Source organism: Triturus cristatus, chromosome 7 (genome assembly GCF_964204655.1).
Source record: "Triturus cristatus chromosome 7, aTriCri1.1, whole genome shotgun sequence".
NCBI lineage: Eukaryota > Metazoa > Chordata > Amphibia > Caudata > Salamandridae > Triturus > Triturus cristatus.
The window spans coordinates 666700065-666718840 of NC_140590.1; the positions used below are offsets into that span (position 1 = coordinate 666700065).

The window sequence follows — 18776 nt, forward strand, 5'->3', positions numbered from 1 at the left end:
AGACACTCAGACTAATACTCAAAAAACCAACTAATAACCTATATAGACACCCATGTAGCTACTCACCAACCCATGCAGCCACTTATACACAAAGTGAAAAAATGATACAGATATTTACATATTTAAATATTACTCACTAAGCCATGTATTCACTATGATACACTTAGTCAGTTACACAATCAATTTTTCAAAAAGAAATCATCTATTTAGACAGTAATATACCCATTTATTCTTCCATCAACCTTGAGATATACATATATAAAACATATTTAATTTTCAGAAAAACACACAAACACTGGATGATGTCATCAGTGATGTCATCAGTGATGTCATTTGAGATGTCATCAGTGATGTCATGAGTGATGTCACTGACCATGTCATTAGTGATGTAATATGTGACGTCATCAGCAGTGCATTGCGGGCGCGCGAGTTATAGTTAGCTGAACTAACTATAACGGGGGAATTTCATTGGTTTTTTACGAGTAAAATGTCCAGCTAACTATAACATGTGTGAAACCTATGGTTTTTTCACTGAATTTCTAAGGTTTTTTAAATGCTAATTCCTAACTATAACATGTGTGAAACCTATGGTTTTTTCACTGAATTTCTAAGGTTTTTTAAATGCTAATTCCTAACTATAACGTGTGTGAAACCCATGGTTTTTTCAGTGAATATATATATATATATGTCCAAAACAACTGCTGCGCTTAGCGGCTCACCGATCCCACGATGTTGGTGCCGGTTCAACGGTTACAGCAACCGAAATTATTTCCCAAAGATAGCTTCATACATCCTTCCACCGAAGGTTATAAAGCAAAGGAACGGCACACCAGGAGAATGTACAAGTTTTTATTGTACACAAACAACAAGACGACGCGTTTCGGCGTTAAGCCTTTTTCGAGTGAAATAAAATCGGCAAATTCCTCTAGAAATAGGCATCATTGTTTTCAAAGTGACGGAAAACATAGAAGACATACTACAATTATGTACGGAGCTTCGATCTTTCAATCAACAATAAATTATAAATTGCAATAATGGATTCAATTCAATATTTTGCCATGATCGTTGGTATTGGTTATGGTTCTAAACACTAACCGAAATTAATTGTTAATACGATAAGATCGTGCAACGTTGTCTTAGTAAACAAATGTGCATTTCGTCATGTACAATAAAGTTTTTTGATTAGATGTGCAACCGCTCCGTTGCTATGTCTGCATTTGGTTATTTTTGTGCGTACATAAATACCATGCTTGACAGTCCTGAATCACCATGTGCAATATACATAACGGATTGAGTTTAGGACACTCCTCTGCCATATTAATGATAAAATACCATGTATGCGAGTTCTTGCCCTCTAAACAAAATTACAATCTACGACTATGGGACTGCTCCGTTAGTATGTCAAAGTATAACCATATTTCATTTGTACAAGCATAGATGCCATGAATAAGCAGCATTGACAATCTTAGATGACCGTGTGTGTACATAACAGATTTTGAATTAGGGACCGTACTCTGCCATGCTAGTGATGAAATACCATATATGCGAGTTATTGTCCTATCAGCATGAATACAATCTGTAATTAAGCCATCAATGGTTAGACAATCTTTGAGATTTGCAGCGCGACATGAAACAATTACACATGTCAAAAAATTATAGGTAATGTACCATAGTAATGATGCTATTTAAAAATCACAATTTGTTGTCAAAAAAATGAATTATAGGTAATGTACCGATGGAATAATAATCATAGTGATAATAATGATAATAATAATGGGTAGTGTACCCGCCATCTTGGCCATCTAGTCATCTATGTGTTGTCTATCTGCCTACTGGTTCTCTTTGATATCCTAGGGGAAAGCCACTGTAAAATGAAGTGCCTGCGGTGTGATAAGTGATATCTGAACTGTTTGAGTGCTAATAGTGCTCATAAAGTGAAATGGACAGGATATTTATGTTAGTTGAAACATCACAATAAAGGTGCAATATTCCAAAGAGAATTGTATAGTTTCTTATTAAAGGATATGTGATCCTAGATGTTTCTGAGCCCTATTCTACAGGGAAAGCTAAGGGATAACTACAGTCCTAATTTCAATTAAAATCAGTGATACAGTGCAAATAATAATAATGAAAAGGAGAACAAATTACTGCTACTGTGTCTGCTTTAACCTATGTGAGTGGCCAATTTTTCACCACTGTTGAGACCATTTGGGGTTTTTGTATTTAATTCGATTATATATCTGGATTCTTTTACTCTCAAATTACGCTCCCGATCTCCTCCCCGGACGTGTGTCAAGATCCGGTCAATACCGAAAAAACGTAAGAGTTTGTTGTCACTGTTGTGTTTATGTGCAAAATGGCGGGCTACTGGGTAATTACCATCTCGATTAGTTATTGCGCGTAAATGCTGAAAAATACGTGTTTTCAATGGTAATTTAGTGCTACCAATATAGTAATACCCGCATGGGCATTCCAAGGCATAGATGGTATAGTCACTGTTACAATTGAAAATTTTCGTGATCTTTTTGGTTATCCCTGTTTTAGTTTGGTACTTGGTACGATTCACGCCATTTTTGCATGCCTTGCATGATCCACATGTAGTGAATCCATTAGGAGGATTTAACCAGTTAAATAGACTTTGTCCCATACCGCTGGGCATCTGAAGCTAACGTGTGGAACACAACCAACTTCGTTGGGGCATCACTTGTTGTTAGGAGAAACGCTGTTACTACACAGACACTCCATGTGAACTACACTAACCAGCATGCATCTGCTCAGCAAGGTGTGAGCTCAAGGGGCTAGCACACCTTCCATTGGAGGAGGAGTGATGACATCACAGAGGGAGCGGTCTATTTCACAGCTGCATCTTGTTGGACCCCCTTACAGAGCACAGAATTTCGTGAAACCGGCACTGAAGAGAGCCATTGGAGGCTTGAAACGCGTCTGCCTGAGCGTTTCAGGAACTTTGAGCACTACGCGCCTTTGAAAATAAAGCCTTTGTCAATTTTACCCCGGAGCTGTATTGCGCTTTTTCTTCATGGGAGGAAGCTTTGGTTTGGATATATATATATATATATATTCAAATAAGGTTGCTGAGGCCAATTCACGGAAACACAGTATTTATTCTCCAAGTGAAGAGTGGCTGCAGATTAGAAAGTCTATCATTTCCTGACACGTTTCAGCAGTTACGCCTTAGTCATAGGATCGAGGTATAAGCAGTGTCCAGACACAGGTGTTTTAAATCTCCTGCATCACGTGATCAAAGAACAACCTTCAAGTCCCAGGATGCATTGGTGAAGTACCTTAGTGTTGTGGTGAGTATTCTTGTATTGCTAATGGCGTTTTTCACTACCACCATCAGACACATTTCATAATTTGCATGCATCCTGTTAATAAAGTGTCACGTGCATTGTAACAATGTAAAAATTTCAAAGAGTTCTGGACAGATTTCGTTTTTCAGTCTGTAAGCCACATAGAGCACAATGTCTCATGAAATAAGTGGAATCCGGAATTGCAAGGGAGAGGACACCTCTCCCTTCTCCCTTTCTCACCTCCTTGCTTTTTGTAGCTGGCAAATCCATCTCTGTGCACAAAGACAAGAGGGTCATGCCCCCCAATTAATCACCACAAAAACTCCTTCGTCGTTGGGGGCCCCCAACCCTGCAGGGCGGCCTCAGCTGCCAGGGATGAAGCATCCTGGTAATAAATACACCAAAGAAAGTTGCTGAGGCCAATTCACGGAAACACAGTATTTATTCTCCAAGTGAAGAGTGGCTGCAGATTAGAAAGTATATCATTTCATATCATTTCCTGACGCATTTCAGCAGTTACACCTTAGTCATAGGATCGAGGTATAAGCAGTGTCCAGACACAGGTGTTTTAAATCTCCTGCATCACGTGATCAAAGAACAACCTTAAAGTCCCAGGATGCATTGGTGAAGTACCTTAGTGTTGTGGTGAGTATTCTTGTATTGCTAATGGCGTTTTTCACTACCACCATCAGACACATTTCATAATTTGCATGCATCCTGTTGGTGTATTTATTACCAGGATGCTTCGTCCCTGGCAGCTGAGGCCACCTTGCAGGGTTGGGGCCCCCCAACGACGAAGGAGTTTTTGTGGTGATTAATTGGGGGGCATGACCCTCTTGTCTTCGTGCACAGAGATGGGTTTGCAAGCTACAAAAAGTACGGAGGTGAGAAAGGGAGAAGGGAGAGGTGTCCTCTCCCTTGCAATTCTGGATTCCACTTATTTCATGAGACATTGTGCTCTATGTGGCTTACAGACTGAAAAACGAAATCTGTCCAGAACTCTTTGAAATGTTTACATTTTTACAATGCATGTGACACTTTATTAACAGGATGCATGCAAATTATGAAATGTGTCTGATGGTGGTAGTAAAAAACGCCATTAGCAATACAAGAATACTCACCACAACACTAAGGTACTTCACCAATGCATCCTGGGACTTGAAGGTTGTTCTTTGATCACGTGATGCAGGGGATTTAAAACACCTGTGTCTGGACACTGCTTATACCTCGATCCTATGACTAAGGCGTAACTGCTGAAACGCGTCAGGAGATGATAGACTTTCTATTCTGCAGCCACTCTTCACTTGTAGGCACATACATCAAAGGAAAAACCGGTCGCAAACGGGCAGATTCTCAGAATCTGCCCCTTTGCGACCGGTATTTTTGCATTTGGAATGCATCATCCCAAATGCAAAAATCGCAATTTAAGGAATCTCTAAATTGCGATTCCTTAAATTGCGATTCCATTTAAGGAATCCTAAATTGAGATTCCTTAAATGCAATGCATTAAAGTTAAAAAATTAGCGATTTCGCTAATGGGGGGAGCAAATTACCATGAAGTTGGACTTCATGGTAATTTGCAAAAACTTTGAAAAATGCACTTTTGTGCATTTTTTTAAAGTTTCATGTTGCGCACACACATGCCCTTAGAGCATGTGTGTGTGCAACATATGTGCACAGATCAATTTCAGGGGTGCAATAGGGTGTCATTTTGACACCCTTGCACCCTTGAAATTGCATGAGCAATTTGCGAGTACCAACTGGTACTCGCAAATTGCTCATGCAATCTCCAATTCATTCCTATGGGCCTGGAGGCCCATAGGAATGAATGGGATGGCTTTCCTTAATTGCGACTCGCAATTTGTGAGTTGCAATTAAGGAATTTGTAGGAATCGCTATTTTTATTGCGATTCCTACATGCATAGGCTTTTGCTATTCCTTAATTGCGATTCCTTAAAAATCGCAATTAAGGAATCGCAAAAGTCTTTGTTGATGCATGTGCCAGTTGGAGAATAAATACTGTGTTTCCGTGAATTGGCCTCAGCAACTTTCTTTGGTGTATTTATTACCAGGATGCTTCGTGCCTGGCAGCTGAGGCAGCCCTGCGGGGTTGGGGGCCCCCAACGACGAAGGAGTTTTTGTGGTGATATATATATATATATATATATCATAGGTACATATATGTGGACTAAGGTACAGGAAAACTATACTTACTTACAGGTCAATATTTTGTATTCAATATTCTGCACTTGATATTCTATGCAATTGATATTATGTTTCCATATTAAGGTGCACAGTGTGTAATGCTATGTGAAGTAATATCGGGATTTTTTTAAGGTGCATAGTAAAGCACACTCAATCAACTTTTCACAATCTGACTTTTAACCCCACCAGAATGTAAAGTTGTAAAGTAGGCTGAGCCACAACTTTGTGAATTTTCTTAACTGTGCAAACTTTGTGCAATGCGAATCTTATCAAGTTATTTTTTTGTTCTTTATAAAATAAAATATAAGTTGGCCTCAGCTCAGAACCCTCCCTCCCACACTTCTTACCTCAGCTGGTGTATGTCCAGCCTACACACTCAAACTTTTTTTGCTGAAGGATGTCCTACCTAGTACATCCTTCTGGTTCTGCATCAGGAAATTATCACACCTGAAAGGCCCAAAAGGATAGACCTTACCTCACGTAAATTTAGGAACCTTACTCTGCTATATAAAGGCGTGGAGTTTCCTAATTCTGAACAACTTTGTAAGCGAAGTTTTAATGTGACTCACCATTAATTTAAAATAACTTTACAAAGAGCTGAGAAATGAGTGGCAAACAGTGTGTTTTAAATATTTTAGAGATGCAACAATGGTGAAAACCAAAAAGCATTTAAATGTTATTTTACAGTAGAAGTTGGTAAGGTCCAACAATTAATTTTGTTGTAAGGTTGTGGCAGAAGATGGATAGTTCAATTACATTTCATCAAAAGCACAAGTCAAAACTGCATTGACTCCAACATTATCATACATCCCTTACAGTTACAGGCAGGTTGAGCAAAAGGTATTTAACCAAATTAGACCTTTGTTAGAGATCGACCAGCAAGGCAGGTAGGCATGGTAAAGTAGAGGTGATTGTGGGAGCCCAAGATGGGTCCATTGGAGGCATATGGCCTGGCTGAGGACACTAGCAGCAGCATTGCCTCTAATGCTGAGTGGTGGTTTCACAGTTTGCATCAAGGACACTGCTTTGTGTTAATAATGCTGCTTGCATAGTACCTCACATTTGGATGGTACAGAGTCCTCTACTTCCGCAATTATGGACATTTTCTACTCCTTCTTGTGCAGTAGACTTCTTGCATAGAATCCTAAAGGTGGCACTCTCTATGTGACTAACATTGCTGGGATGAGCATGGACATTTTTAAGTAGTGAATGTAGAAAGCATGTAAGCCTGCCATGTGTACTGGAAATGGGAAATATTGCAGAGGGTCTTTTCAGCATTACTACAGGTGCAGATAAAAGTCAAGCTTCATGTTATGACTGCCATATTTAAAAGTAGACTAGAAAGCCAAATAACTTTCTTAACAGAACGATAACTTCTCAGTAGGTAGTCATACTTTCCAGCAACAATACCAGCAAATGTAGACAAGGCTGATATGCATTAAAAGAGACAGTGTAAGCACTTCTCACAAAGAGCATATAGTAACAAATAGCAAGGGGGTTCTACTGTTAACCAATTTGAAAAAGCAATGTGTATGAAGTAACAATGGTTAAACCTTATTAGGATTTTAAAGACCACTATGCAAGGTAATTTTTGCCTCTTCCACTAAAAACCCTTTTAGAAAATAAAGTGCAAAATTGTGCTTGAAAATTACATTAGGCTGATTGTGTTGGCCAAAATATGATAAGCTTTAATTCCACTTAAAATCTCCATTCACCATTTCTCTACATGTACCTATCTCTCATGTTGCTCCTTTAGGCTCTCTCTTACTTTCTTTGTTCACTACCAATCTCCCAGTCTTTGTTCCTGCTTCCTCTCTTAACCTTTTCTCCACTATACATTTCTGTTTGCTGATTTATCTATCTTCCCATTCCTCTCTCTCCTGCTTTCGTTAGCTTTTTTAATTTACTCTCCTTTCTTTCTCTTAATCTTCTTTCCTTTTCTAGAACCTCTTCTATCTATCTTCTCTTCTATCTTTTGTGTACTTCTCAATAGGTTTCATACTCTCTCTAGCCCTCTTCTACATATTCCATGTAAGGGCAAATGAAACTTTCGCTTTGCTGTGCATGGCCATTAGCAGCACCTGCCGACTTTTTTTGACCACTGTGCTTTTCTATTTTCCCAGCCAATCAAGTCTACCATTCTGGGGTCCTCCTGGAACTGTAGACGTCCCCTACAATTTGGCAGATTGTTGTCAATTCTCGTTGGACAGATCAAGCATGGTGTTGGTGTGTTTCGCTGCATTAGGGAAGACAACGTCCCGTTGACATCCGCTACACTATCTTCACAGAGCGGTGGATCTCAACAGGTCATCCACAGTATTGGAAAAGAAAATATTTCTGGGAAAAATACCAGAAACATTTTAATTTCCAAAATCGAAGTCACCATTCCCTGAGAAAAACCCCTGGCTCACTTAAAGTCTAAAGCTGCCTCGGTCACTTATGCCATGAAAAAAATTACAATAATCGAGAATCCCCTAACAGCAATACGAGAAATGTTTTTACCTTCCATGGGTTATAGTTTGGTGGCGTTTCTGTGGAAGATGGGATTGTAGCTTAACAGGTCTAATTCTAAAGTCTTTAAGCATATTTTTCATTTTTCTAATTCTATAAGCCAATCTCACATTAGACTCGAATTTAACTTACAGCAGCCATTGCTATAGCTGATACTTCAATTTTTAGTTAACTGGCACAGGTTGAGGAATCCCAGGGACATGTCCCTCAAATCGGGGATCTGGACCACCATATCAATAGACCCATCTAGTTTTAGTCCCTGGAAGAATTATTTTACCATTGCAAAGAATACTCTGCAACTGGAAGCTCTTTGGACTTTACCAAAGTCAGTTGAGCAGTTCAAGGAGGTGGCTAAAAAGTAACTGAAAATGTTGCCTTACATAATGTTTCCGGACTCAACTCCAAAAAATACTGAGCTTATGCAGCCCCTACGTTTTCAGAAAATGTGACTCCAAGTTACCTACTCGCCCAATGTCTATGGTAGTCAGACATTTTATTTGGTTATGCGTCCTACTAATCCCACTCATGAAATTCCGTTTTGCTTGGCCAGAGCATAACAATTCTACAACAGGTTCTCGTTTACGTGGTTAGCAGTTTGAATCTTTAATTTGTGCCAAAGTTGAAGCCCTTTGAGCCCAATGGGCGTTGCGCGCCTGGAAAGATTACAAAAGAATAGTCTAGAAACACAATCCATTTAATCATTAAGTGAATCTATGGTTTGGAACCTGGGGTAAATACATTGTGCAGCACAACTTCCTTGACCCCGGAAACGAAGCACAAATACGTGACGTACTGAAAAACAATGTTATAAAACTGACACTTGCTTGACAATGTTCTTCTGTGCTGAACACTGAGTGCTTACTGCTTAGGTCCTCATTACAAGTCATTTCAGTGCCGTGAAGAACAAAACTTCACCAAAGGAAGAAACTCCAGTGTCATATTTACACCCATTTCGGAGATTCCGAGGTCGGTTATTTTCTTGCTGACCTCGTCCCCCGTGGAAATCTAACCAGGTTTTATGTTCGAGTTTTTTTCATAAGAAATAACTCTGAAGTGCAAAACTACCATATTTCTTGGAGTACTGGGATCGTGCGCATCTCTTCTAACGGCGGTACTGCCGAAGAACTCAGAATAAGGAGGACCCCCCCAGGACCATCAAGCTTCCTCAACCCAGTCAGTCTCTGTAGTGCGTTAATAATGCATCACAAGCAAGCGGCGTGGCTCCTCCTACGACCTCGTGGCTAATGGCGCGTGTTCAATGGGCAGAGGGCAGGGTGTTGGGAAGGACAGCAGGTAGCCTTGCCTTCTTGAGTGTCCGCGGGGCTAGGTGAGAAATTAGGCCATGCATGCCTAAAAGGTGGAATGTCAGTGATACAGGAGCACCCCCTTTCCGTGGCCTTCTGAAAGCGGTAGGGACCCTTGAAGGAGCAATGCCTTCTTCAAAGTGCTAATGCTGTCATGAGTTGCCAGATTGGCCAATGCGACCCTGCTTCTTATGTAGGATTATCCAGGCCAGCGGATCCAATCAGTCTGGACAGGTGAGAAAAGAAAAAGGCGAACTCGTGCGCTTCATGCCAGTGGACACAAAGGCCAATGGACGCACAAGAAAAGAGGCACAACAATTATTGTGTTATTGTGCTGTAAATAGACGTACATTTGTGGTTTGAAGTTTATTTCACCCCTCAACACCGAATGTTACTAAAAGAAAAGTGGATAATAAGTAATTAGACAGCCAAGGGACACATGCGGTCTCACCTGCGATTTTGACGGGCAAGTTCCAGTTAAAATGTTATATCTTCTTTACGGAACAGAAGCTCGCCTCCATCATTCTGCCTTCCAGTCTCCTCTGTACAGCTCTGTGCTCCCTCCCATTACAGACACGAAATACAAAAAATCAAGCCAGGGCACACTGCCAAAGTCCTTTCGTAACTCTGGCTATGTTTTATTCCCCTTCGGCTTCCACGCTCTTTTATTTTGTTCTAACAATTGGGGCCTTAATTAATACCCGAGAATTGAAAACAGAAATGCAGAAGGAACGTGGCCCAGTTCCAAATCTGGCTTCCTTCGAGGATGCACTTCCTGTTCGGTCATTCAGTCTTCCTCTCAAAACGTGCTAAAACAGTATTTTTTATCGCCGTTTTCGTTCGCTCGGTCTCTGTTCGTCCTTCTCTTTCTCCCATTCCCCTCTGTCCCCTCCTCCTTTTCCTTCGCCTCCTCTGCTCTGTGTGTGCTCTTTCGCAGAGGAGGGATGGCTCCGTGGCAGTGTCTTGGAATGTTACGTTGGTTATGCTTTGGGGTGACATTGAGGTTATACTGTGAGGTTGCTCCCTTGGTTGTGCTGTGAGGTATTCTTGTGATTATAACAGAGGATGTCACAGTGTGTTATATGACACTCTCAATATCCATGTTATTGTCAAAGCCAGATTGGAAACCAAAATCCGCCTTTGAATACATTTGTCAAGTAGCTAGCATGTGAGCCTGACCAACAAAGCAGAATTCGATGAGGGCGCTCGAATTTCTAAATAAAATGAAAAAAATCATATGGTTTTCAAGTTCGCTTTGAAAGTATTTGTTTTGCCCTGTTTATTTTTAAACCAGCGAAGCACTGCAGGCAGGCAATGCGACCAGGCTTATCCAGCAACAAATCCGTCCCCCACCAGCAGTGAAACTACCCCCCTCTCTGCTAACCCATCGGGAAAACACCTGGTGCCTGCTAGCACCAGTCCAGGCCTGGTTATTGTTATACTATAGTGAAATTGAAATGATCCCTTCACCACTTCCTCATTTCCTTCCTGCCTGTTTCTCTCTGTCTGCCTCTGAGGCACCATCCCATTTTTTGTGTGTTTTGCCATACACCCGAGTTCAGGGCCCTGGCTGTAATGCACCTCTATTATCTTTCGTTTTTATCTCGCTTCTATCTCTGTGGAGCTGTAGCTGAGGTCGAGTATGCAGGCAGTATGTTAAAACAGTGCATCTGAGAAGGGAATGGCGCGGCTTGGTGAGGAGGGAATGGCGCGGCTTGGTGAAGCCGGCTAGCCTAGTCTCCAGGACATGCAGGAGTCGCTTCCAGGTGGAGGGACATGAGGCAGCGTGAGCTTGGCTGGTGGCCATGTATACTCAGCAAAAGCAACAGAGCAAGACGAATCGTAAGACTGGAGTTGCCTCGGGTGCTTAGCAGGTGGAAGGAGTGCAAGAGCAAACATGGGCCTGATTTAGATCTCGGCGGACAGGTTACTCCATCACAACGGTGACGAAAATCCCTTCAGCCAAAATAGAGAATCACATAGGATATAATGGGATTTATATTTCAACCGGCGGGCTATCCCTCACTGTGGTGACAGTGACCAGTCTGCCAAGATGTAAATCAGGCCCTAAGTGCTGCTTTGCTGTGGAAGAGGCACTCTCAGTGAGTAATACGGTTCACTGGATATTCTTTTATGTGTTTGACCTTCTCTTACAGAGCTTTATTTTTTAACTTGTAAACACCTTAGTATATTTCTAGAATGTCTGGAACAATTCGATTTTATCTAGCCCCATTTTCTCAAGGTGATTGGTGATTCAATATTGCAGCGGATTCCTACTTGGACAGCCTGAGTCCCCTTAGATATATATTCAAAGCTAGGTACTTGGAGATGATTAGTACTTCGACAGAAAGGGGGAAGAACATTTGAAAGAAATACTATTTTCCCAGTTTATTCAGATAATGAAGATTGTGGGTGAAGAAGGAGTGTTAGTAAACACTCATAATCTGCTGCTCCAAAGACTCCCTGCATCAAGTCCGCCTCAGAAGTTTAGAGTTGAATTGAAGAAGCTGTAACCAATGCTTTGGCTTCACGATAACAAAAGGATAGGGAAGGCACCACAGCATCACCAAAATGAGGACTTAAATTGGTTATTTTCAGACGCTGATCAAGTGTACTTCCTTTTCAGTCAAATATACTAGAAGGGAAGATGTGCGTCAAGTTCTGTATCACTTGAGAGTAAATCCCACCCACTAAGGTCTTCCTGTCAAGAGCAGGTCTTCTTGGTGACAAGTGTAAAGTTTTCGTGGTGCATATGAAATTGATACAATCTTCAGAAACAAACTCAGGTACCACAGTGAAACTAGGAATCAGGCCGTTTGCAACTACAAAAATATTTATAATGTACAGAAGCCGAAGTGCAATTCAGTAACTTGTTACTGAATCGCAATTTGGTTTTGTGATTCAGTATTTGGAAAGAGCATGTTTTAGGCGCCATTTCCAATTACCGAATCACAGTCATATGTATTAATGTATCGCGACCAAATTACAGTCGCAAAATATTAATAATTTACCACCTCCTGGACGGGATTGGTAACCCATTTGCAAATGGGAAGGCGTTCCCAAATCCCCATTGAGAATGTAAATATAATATTGTTAAGTGCAGGCATATTCCCACAGATCACTGCCTACTCTTACAAAATGAAACTTAAAAGATTCATTTTTTTTATTAACCACATTCCATTTCCTTTTAAGGGAAAATGGGCTGCATTTAAAAAGAAAAGATTGCTTTATTTAAAAACAATCACATACATGGTGGTTTTCTGACCTCAGCAGGGCACCATCCCTGTGATGGCCAGCATTCCAAATGGGTTGTAAACTGAGACTTACCTTATTAGTTTTCATGAGATAGGTCAATTTGTGACCCACTTGGAATTGCCGTCTAAAAGTACAAAGGATTCTTACATTAGGAATTGTGATTTCGTAATTGCGATTTGGTAAGTATTGCAATTTGGAAAACGCAATTCTTAATTTTTGTATACCTGGCCCAGAATCCCTTTCAGTTAATGGGATACTTAACCTTCCCTTTAAAGTACCAGGAGTCACATATCTCCTGAACCTCATAATCAGGTTCTCCATCAACAAGTATGGGAGCTGGTCTCTTTTTAACATACATACTTTTACGAGGAAGATGGGATTTTAGATAGGAAACATGAAAGGAAGGATAAACCTTCCAGGAAAGGGAAAGCTTCAGTCTTACAGTGGCAAGATTAATGATTTTGGAAATGTCAAAAGGTCAAAAATATCTATGAGAAAATGAAGATCTACAGATTGAAAAGGAAAATGACAAACCCTGCCTCCTATTTTATACGTAGGAGCTGGTTGCCTATGCCGATTGACCTGTAATCATTGTTTTGCCTTACTGTCTGTGGTCCAGAGGGAAGATAATGGAAGACCCCTTACACTTCCTTCCTGAGGTGCTTGAGGGCCTGGAAATCCTAAGACAGGTTGAGAAGGGCTTTAAATAAAAAGATTGAACTTCTTGGTCCATATAGGGTGCGATGAGTTGAGTAAAGTTTAGTTTAGCGTTGTGTGTCCTTTAAGGTTTAGTGGGGGAACAGTTACAATTGGTGGGAGTGGAATTAGTTATGGACGGGGTGCTTTAGATTTGTGCGTTTCTTTAGGGTTTAGGAAAGAGGTGGGTGGTGTGTTTAGGAAGAGGTGTTTTGCTAAATAAATCAATCTTTGTCTTCGACATAATGCATTTAATGGTTTTCTTTAAGTTGGACAATCAATAACATTCAGGCTAAAGCTGGAAAGGTCAACCTATCTACTGAAAGAGGCCCGGCCCGAAACTAGACCCATCACAAAAAATAAAGTTGTTCCATAATCCTCTAACTGTCTCTAAATTAGTTCTCCTGCCTGATCACCCTGAGTGTGGGCCTCCTCTCTCCTGCAATCAGTATTGAAAATCTCATCATGCCCATTCTCTCCCTTCAGGACTTCTCACTTGAGACACCTTCCATTAGGATTAGCTGTGTACGACCTTCCCCTCTGAAGTCACCGCTATGTAATACTAGTACTAATTAGTATATTATCCACAACATAGATAGATGCAACATCTCACTATTGCCCACCAAACACAAACCACTTCCTCCTCCTCCTCACTTGGTTAGAGATGTCTGTCAACTCCCAAATAACTCTGAGTATTTTTTGATGCAGGATTTTTGCTCGAAGGACTAATTGGCCACTTGAAGAGGCCCAAAAAGGGAAGATATCATGGGAACCAACGTTTCTTTTTTGAGTGGAGAAGGTAAATCAGCATATTGATTCTGCATGATGCAGTAGCGGCTGGTGTTGTGCAAGAGTGTCGGGGCGGGGAGTGAAGGATGAGGCGGGGGACAAGGGACAGCAAAATAAAAATAAAAATACATTTAAAAAACGTACCTGCACCCGGCCGCATCTCGCTCTTCTGTTCCTCTCCTCCGCAGACACAGGTTCTCAGACTCCACTGCGGCCAATCCTGCTATCATGCTGCTGGAAGCAGCATCAGGACTGTCGTGAGCTCTTTGAATTTGCGTTCCCAGTGAGACTGGGAGCCTGTGCCTGCTGTCCCCAACCCAGCAACGCGGCACAGGTTGGAGACAGCTTCAATGCACCTGACAGTTTGTCCAGCCAGAGACAGCTGGCCAACCCATCATGTACACTGATCACAGTGCACTACCACTACTCATGCAGCCTGCCATCCCCAGGGCCGCGCCCCCAAAGTCTGGGCAGGAAAGGAAAAATAAAACGTGTTTATTATTGTTTTATTTTTCCTTTCCTGGTGTTTAGAGGCAGCAGGCAGGGGGGGGGTGATGCTGGCAACATGAAAGAAGGCAAAAGAGCTGATTACAATCTTAGTGGACAGGGTTTCTCCGTCACAACCATCAAATTACAATTCTATTATATCCTATGGAACTTGCAATATGGCGGACGGGATGTACGTCACATTTGTGCCGAAGTATTGCATCTGCCATGATCTTAATCAGGCCCTGAGTCAGTGACAAATCCAGAACAGAAGCCAGCATAACTCATTTTATTTTTATTTGAGTTATTGCTCGAATACTAATTTGCCTTGAAGAAACAAAAGACAAGAGGCGGTTGGCAAAACAGGAACAGTTGGTTTAATTAAACTTTTCAGCCAGGAGCACAGTTACAGAAGCAGGTCTGAGAACTGTCTCAAAGTACAATCAATCTGAATACGTTTTTGTACATTTCTTTGGGGATCATAAAGTATTTCTGACATCCTTTTTTGGTAAAAGAATGCGGGCCTTGTCTGTGGAGTCGTAAATAAGGCACCTGATAAATGCAGGTGGGGCTCAACCTTACATGGACACAATGGGGCCAGTGGATAACGAGTCCAGATGTCCGGCATGAGGGGCACGTGATCCCTGCAGCTACTGTGTGTGCTGTGTCCTTATTGGCTGTGTGTTCCTCACATCATGTGGCTTCAGACTTTATGGTGTTTTGGCAATGTGTGCACCCATCTGGGAATTTATGCTTTATTAGGGCCAATTTCCATGGAACATTGTGGTGTCGCTGTACTTATCTGGGACATTGACCTGAGTTTATTTATTTGTGTGTTTGTCTGCCGGCTACATGCCACCACCCCTTTGGCCTGTCAATCAGTAAACCCAGGCCTAGGTCGCAGAGCTTGCTTTACCACGTACTTCTGAGTCGGATTTGATGCATAGTTTTCGTCATACAAATTTGATAATAGTGATGCGATTTAGTTTTTGTATGCAAGTGTATCCTTATAAACAATGGCATCGATTTTATCAATATTAACAGAGTTTCCTAATGCAAATAAATACTTACTGTACCAAACTTCCACTAGAATAGCTTAATGCCATCCAACAATATAATTGTTCCCAGGATACTGCTCCTCTCTACAAATTTGTGAAAAATGCTGGTGGAACATTCCCACTATTTGTTGAATTTCATTAGGTAAAGGACCCTTAGAAGGGTCCCTAATTTTTAAAACTGCGTTCTTTGACTTCTGAACTCTAGATCTCAGGGCCAGCAATCACACACGTTTCTCTCCTTCTTCATATAACCACTGTCCAAATGTTTTGCTGTTAAGAACTTGTTTCTCAGGCAGGAACCACTGTAGCTCCCATTTAGCTGTCTCCCTAGCAACATTATACTGCTGGTTTTCTGCTTGAGAAAGTTCTAATTCTGCATGCGCAAGGGCTTCAGTGAGGTCCTTATACTTCATTTTTCAAAGTTTATCAAAGTTAGCCTGAAAAACGATGATCTCCCCTCTTAAAGTAGATTTAAATGCTTCTCAAATGTTCTCTACAGGGGAACAGTCCTTTTTTTCTTAGAAAAACAGTCTTGTTCTGACCTTCATCTGTTCAACAAAGGTATTTCCCACAAGCAAAGCTCTATTTAAAGACCAACTATAAAGGCGTGCCAAATTCCCAGAGACAATGACTTCTAGAGAAAATAGCTGCATGATCGGATAAAGAGTTCGAGATGATCCAGGAGACAATCTGAGTAATCTGAAGACTACTAAGAAAAAATCTATCCTAGTGGCTGAGAAATATCAGGAGGAAATAAATGTATACCACCTGCAAGATGGATTGGCAAATTGCCAAAGATCAATCATACTATGCTCCTCCTTATGCTTAGCCATAGATTTAGCGGTCTTCAGTTTACGTTAAGGGGTAGAGTGTTTACTGATTCCTAGATCAGGTGAGTGGATAAAATTAAAATCACCTCCTATTATTATGCTTTTAGGGAAGCCCGCTAACTGGAGTGATACTTCATCAAACGCCTGAGGGTCATCCAGCGTAGATCCATAGAACAAAACTAATGAGCAGCTGAACAAATTTATTTGGATCTCAGCTATGACCCAGCTTCCTAACTATTCAGAAGCAATTTTACCTATACTGTCTCCAAATTTTCTTCTGGTTTAGATTGCCACCCCTCCATAGGCTGATGATGTGTTTGAGTGGCCAATTAGTTGAAAGGGACCCCTGCTGAATGGCTTTATCATCAACTTCTTTATCTGCATCTCTTGCAGGAAAGCAAATGTCGCCTTCTGCTCAACCTACCAATCTAAAACTCCTGTTTGCTTTCTTGGATTATTTGTAATATTAACAGAAACAACCTTAAAATTCACAGTGGACATTTTTTGTGTACTTGAATGTGGCTTGCAAACCTTATTGTTTTATATTTGTTTTACCTTCTTAAGTAAGCATGAATAAATGAATCAATCCCTATGGGAAACCGCTTTCTCTTTTTCTTGTGCCAGTTGCAGCCTCTTGCTGGGTGTTGTAGTTCCCCCACAATCTATACCCTTCTTCCCCCTCTAGTGCCCCCATCCCCCACTCTCCCATCCCAGTCCCTCTTACTCCGACTCACCGCCACAGTATTAAGTCGCCCGGCCATGGCGTCCATCCCGTACTTCCTTGTGGTGCAATACCTTCGCCTTGGTGAGTATGGTATATGATCCGCCCCAACCCTTTGTGTCTCACCAATGTACCTCTCTTATTGACAGCATCAACCCTCCCTTCCCGGCACGGCAGCAACACTCTCCATAGAAAGGCTTTTTATGCAGCGCAGTACGTTCAGATGCCATGCATCTACACAATACTTAACTTAATAAATATGAGAAAGCCCAGCCAATTGATTGAATTCTCTTGTACCCATTACACTTACCTCCTACACGCACCCTTGCTGCTAGTGTATCATAATTTGTGAATCTGTCTATCTCCATTATATAAAGCACTCCCACATATTATCTTACAGTGCATGCATCTCAATTGCTCTCGAATAGTTCTGTGAAGTTCCAGGCTCACCAAACACCTTTTGCCAGAACCTTCAGTCTGCAAAACCCTAGTTTGCATCCCAGCACCTGAAATGACGAATTAATCTACTGGAGTTCCTTGCGTCGTTTAGAGGTCGCATATGTCATGTCTGGGAAGACCTGAATATTAAACCCATCACGTACTATGACCAACTTTTTGCAAATAGCCTTATAGAGTACATTCTTTCGCACCCTCCTAGAACCAAAATATAGGAGCATTGTACGTGGCTGAATACTATTCGAATATTTTGCAAGCGGTGTTTGAAGCACTCATGCTATGTTAAGATCCTCTATGCTCCCCTGAAATATGAGTCTAAATCATATTTTCCACAAAGGCCACTGTAGAGGCCCCCCTTCACAGTTGTTTTTGCATTACCTGATTATTCCTGATTATGTTTACTCTCTGTATGGGCAAATCACTCTCTGAGAAGGTTGCTATACTTTCTAAATAAGTCTTGGGTTGATGGAGAAGTGTTTATCAGTTTATTTAGAAGTGATACTCCTCCTTTGTCATTACCTTTCTCCTTAGCGACTGGTAAAATTTTGTCTGCCACAGTCAGAGGGTTTGCAGCACTATAGCCCCCACTAACTTTCTTAAATGCTGGGGGCCCGTTCATACAATCTTCAGATTTGGAGTCAGTTTCTTTCTCACCCCTTAACTATGAAGTTAAAGGCTGCATTTTGCCTTTAATTGAGGTGTAGAGGGAACCTTTCTTTATTGATAACCCTTTTGTTTTTTGCTTTTTATGACAGTTGGAGACATTCTTCATGGAGCTCAGGCTTAGTTTACACTTAGGCATTAATGTGCTGTTCAGGAGTCTCGTAGGGGCAGTAACTACCAGGGTGCTCCAGTATAGGGAGATTATCAGAGCCCCACCTTACCTGGGGTAATCCACTCTCGCCTTCCAACTCCCTAGGAGACTAAAACTGTTTTCCTCCAGGAAGGACAAAGCATAGCATGCCTTTGCTCTTCTCTGTTCTTTTCTCTGCCGTTTTCTACTGTTGCAGGGATTCTGCTCATGCACAGAACTATGCGCAGGAAACCAGGACCTCAGTGAATTGTGGCGTACCAAAAACTCACCTCAGAACCCAGAACCCCTATCCGACCAGCATCAGTGTCCCATTCGTTATCCGTATTATCTCAGAGGTCCC

The 18776-nt window shown here is 41.4% G+C and overlaps 1 protein-coding gene across 2 annotated transcripts in view; it reads right to left on the bottom strand.

Moving 5' to 3' along the window:
- The window catches only part of LOC146810319 (ATP-binding cassette sub-family A member 9-like), a 1478308-nt gene extending 1468412 nt beyond the window's left edge, over positions 1-9896 (bottom strand). For both annotated transcript variants that reach the window (XM_085617315.1, XM_085617314.1), the window contains exon 1: positions 9783-9896. The gene's annotated coding sequence lies outside the window, so the exon portion shown is untranslated. The remainder of the gene's footprint in view (positions 1-9782) is intronic.
- Positions 9897-18776: the final 8880 nt, after the last annotated feature.